A 4,408-nucleotide genomic window follows, 5' to 3' on the forward strand; every position below is an offset into this window, starting at 1 on the left:
AGACAAGTTAGATGTATTCACGATCAGAGAAAAACAAAAACAAAAACAGGTTACAGCGACAATGGGGTATCAATTGCTCACTTAACTCAGCCAAAAACTAAAAGCAAACAAAGAACAACAACAACAACAACTACAAAACACCAAGAAAACCTGACCAATGCCAGGTGTCAGGGCAGAAGGTGCAGTTGTCCCAGCCAGTGTGCTCTGCCAGACCCCCGACATTCTGGAATCAAGTAATAAGAGGGAGTAATACTTCTTCACCAGATGGAAGAAAAATAAATCAAAGCTAAACAAAATCAATAAAATTAACGTTGTAAAAATTCCTCCAGCAAAATGAACCATTCTCTGTGCTGTCTAAGAAACTGCTTTGCCTTTCTGCATGAACTCGAGCTCCAACCCTTCCTTCCCAGCAGGCTTCCTGGTCATTCTTTATGGAGACTGGAGACAAGCTGAAGTGTCATATTCCCAGCGTTAATGGTGCCACCTGCCTTCACTTCTCCACCTCGCAGTGGCCTTTAACTGCTACAGCCACAATCTTACAATTCTGTGACTAGGCCCACTGCTCCCCACTTTGAGCCCATTTCCCTGCATTTCATGCTCAAAAGAAACAAAAGAAGTTTTTTCTTCTTCTTCATTGTTGTTTGGTTGGTGTATTTTGTTTTCTTTTGAGACCAAATCTAGCTATGTTGCCCATGTTGGTCTCCAGCGCATGGCCTTGTGTGATCTCTCACTCAGTTTCCCTCCAGAGACAAGTGTGTGTAGTCTCTCTGACAACCCTGCAGGATCCTGGGATACCCTGGAGCCATCCACTGTCTTCCCCAGAAGCCCAGAAACTCACACCAGTTAAACGTTTGAGTATGGCCGTATATTACTCCTTGAGCTCCTTCATGACCACTCCTCCTTGCCTCTCTTTGTGCTGTTTTGTTCTCTGTTGGATGGATGGAAGGGGGAAAGGGAGGGGGTGAGGGAAAGTGAAATTCAAATCTAGGTGATGTTGATGTTTGATGGCCCCATGATGGGAGCCCGGATGCAGATGTTTGCAGTTCCACTGTTCACGTGACGTTTGGACACTGTCCAGATGTCTCTGGATTTTCGTCCCGCCCTGCCCTTGCTGGAGGGAATGCTCTGACTCGTGATGTGTGACCAGAAGATTTATCCCAGTCCCAAAGGACTGCTCAGAATGGCCCCTGGGGACCTCAAGTGCTAGGCTTTGGGGCCTCCCTCTTGAACAGATAAATTAAAGACAAACGGATGGTTTGGGGGTGCTGAGACAAGGTCTCTGTATAGAGAGGGGTGATTTTTGCCCTGTCATGCCGTTTAGAAAAGATCAAATCTATAGAAGAGATAAAAGAATAGCACCATGCATGAACACTTCCCTTGTTTCACGTCAGCGGTTATTTTTAATTAAAAAGTTTCTTTATGTATAACTATGTCTCTGCATGTAGATATGTGTGTGTGTGTGTGTGTGTGCGCGCGCGCGCGCGCGCGCAAGCGTGTGTGCACATCATGTGCATGCAGCTCCTGTGGAAGCCAACAGAGGGCGCAGACTCCTGCCACTCCTACCCCAAGTGGAGTTAAAGCAGTTGTGAGCTGCTGGGAGGGTGGTGGTCCTGGGCAAAAGCAGCAAATGTTCTCATTTGCTGAGCCATTTCTCCAGCCCCAGATTTGAGTTTTGTTACCTTTTTAGTTATAGAAAATGACAAATGTGCAAAAAAAGTAGAGAGAGCAAAATGTGAGCACACACAGCCGCCACCACCCAGCTCCAGCAGCTGACTGCTCAAGGACAGCTTCCTTTCCTCCTCCCGAATTATCCTAAAGCAGTTTTTAAAAAGATTTGCTCTTGTTATTGTTTAATGTTGTGTAGATACATATTATTGTTTTTAACTATGTGTTGATGCATGTTTGTGTGGTTATGTGCATGTGAGGCCAGAGGTACCAGATTCCCTAGAGCTGAGTCCCAGGCAGCTATCTGCCAGCTGACATGGGTACTGGAAATTGGACTCAAGTCGGAACTCACCATGTCATCCAGGCTGGCCTCAAACTTCCTTTCCTTCTGCTTTGCTCTCCCAAGTACTGGAAGAGCAGATGTGTACCTGCGTACCGTCATGTGTACCATCATGTCCAGAAAATTAACAAACATTTTATCTGAATGCCATTATCTATATCTATAGACAAAATGTGTTTTTAAAGCAACCACCACACCAGGCAGTGGTGGTGCATGCCTTTAATCCCAGCACTCAGAAGGCAGAGGCATGTGAATCTCTGTGAGTTCCAGGCTAGCCAGATCAGAGAAACCCTGTCTTGAAAAAGAAAAATTAAGCCGGGCAGTGGTAGCAAACGCCTTTAATCCCAGCACTCTGGAGACAGAGACAGGAAAATCTCTGTGAGTTCGAGGTCAGCCTGGTCTACTCTAGGACAGGCTCTAAAGCTATAGAGAAACCCTGTCTCAAAAAACAACAAATAGGGGCTGGAGAGATGGCTCAGAGGTTAAGAGCATTGCCTGCTCTTCCAAAGGTCCTGAGTTCAATTCCCAGCAACCACATGGTGGCTCACAACCATCTGTAATGAGGTCTGGTGCCCTCTTCTGGCCTGCAAACATACATGTAGATAGAATATTGTATACATAATAAATAAATATTTTAAAAAAACAACAAATAAAGAAAAAAATTAATTTATGTGTATGTGTCTGTGTGTGTATGTGGGTGACTTCAGAGACCAAATGAGGGAACTAGCAACTGACTCAGAGACTCTACTAGAGCAGTACTAAGCCGTCTCTTCATCTGCCACCTTTAAAATTATAGCAAATATATATATTTGAGACAGCATCTCACATACAGCCCTGGAGGGCCTAGAACCAGCTTGTGTCGACCAAACTGGTCTTGAACTCACAGATTAGAACTGCATCCGCCTCTGCCTCCCCAGTGCAGGGATTAAAAGTCTGAGCCAGCACAAATGCCTAAAGTGTATTTTAGATAACACATGGAAGTTGTGTGGATTTACAAGAGACATTGGAACACTTCAGTAGTTTATACAGTGTGTCGTGGTCAGATCAAGGTCTGGCAAGTCCCTTGCCTCAGACACTAACCATTTCTTTGTGCTAAAAATGTTCAAAATCCCATATACTAGCTATTTTGACATTCTAGATTTACTTATGACAACCATAGTTGTCCTGCTGCGTTACAGGACATTATAATCCACGCTTTCCCTCTGATATATGTGTGTGTATCGTATAACCCTGGAACTCAGCAAGTTCCAGGCCCAACTACATGGTAAGACCCTGCCTCTAATAAGCAAATGAATCCCCCGCCAAGCCACACCCCATGCCCATTAGCCATATCCTTTCATACCTCCCTCTCTGTGCCCTTTCTGGACTGGAGAAACCACCACTTTTGTCCCTGCTTTAAAACCAACTTTGTCTCTTCTACATGAAAGTAAAAACATGTCGTATTTGCCTTCCTTTGCCTGGTTTATTCCAATGTCCTTTGATTTCTTTCCTGCTACCCCCCCCAGCTCATCCCCCAGAGCTTGGGACCAAACCCAGGGTCTCAGACATGGTGGTTCAATGCTCTGCCGCTGAACTATATCTCCAACCCTCAGTTTTCTTCTAATCTCTGAGTCCTCCCCTTACCCCAGCCTCCCTGTCTGTTAAAGGCATTGAGTCTTTGGCCCTATAGCCAACCCCACAATCTAGATCCTTACTGTGCTCCCTTGCCTGCTCCTTAACTTGGTGGCCCAATCATAAGGCTTGGTGGTATTTGGAAAGCTTTCACAGAAGTGATATTCCAACACATACTTCCTCCATTTCCTTTTTTTTTTTTCAAATTTGTTTGTTTCGAGACAAGTTCTCCTGTAGCTGAGGTTGGCCTTAAATTCCCTATGTAATCTGAGGATGAACTTGAACTCCTGATCCTCCTGCCTTCGACCACTAAGAGCTCAGAGTCCAGCTGTGTACCACAATGCCCAGTTTCTGTGGTGCTGGAGATCAAACCCAGGGCTTCCTGCGTATCAGGTAAGTGCTGTACCAACTGAGCTAAAGCCCCAGCCCTTTGTTTTATTTTTTATTAATTAATTAACTAAGTTTTGAGACAGGGTTTCTCTCATAGCCCTGGATGTTCTGGAACTCACAATGTAGACCAGGCTGGCCTCAAACTCAGAGAACCGCCTGCCTCTGCCCCCTGAGTGCTGAGAGTAAAGGCTTGACCCACCTTGCCTAGCTTTTTATTTTATTTTGGAGATAAGATCTCTCTAGCAAACCCAGGCTAACTCAAACTCAAGATCCCCCAGTCTCAGCCTCCCAAGGGCCAGAAGTCAATCAAGCAGTATCATGCTGAGTCCTAGATACTTGGGAACGTGAGCTCTACTTGTCATGATACAGAATACCCATATGCGGGCCTCGCACGCGCCTCCC

This window comes from Myodes glareolus, chromosome 4 (assembly GCF_982192425.1).
Source record: "Myodes glareolus chromosome 4, mMyoGla1.1, whole genome shotgun sequence".
In the NCBI taxonomy this organism is placed as follows: domain Eukaryota; kingdom Metazoa; phylum Chordata; class Mammalia; order Rodentia; family Cricetidae; genus Myodes; species Myodes glareolus.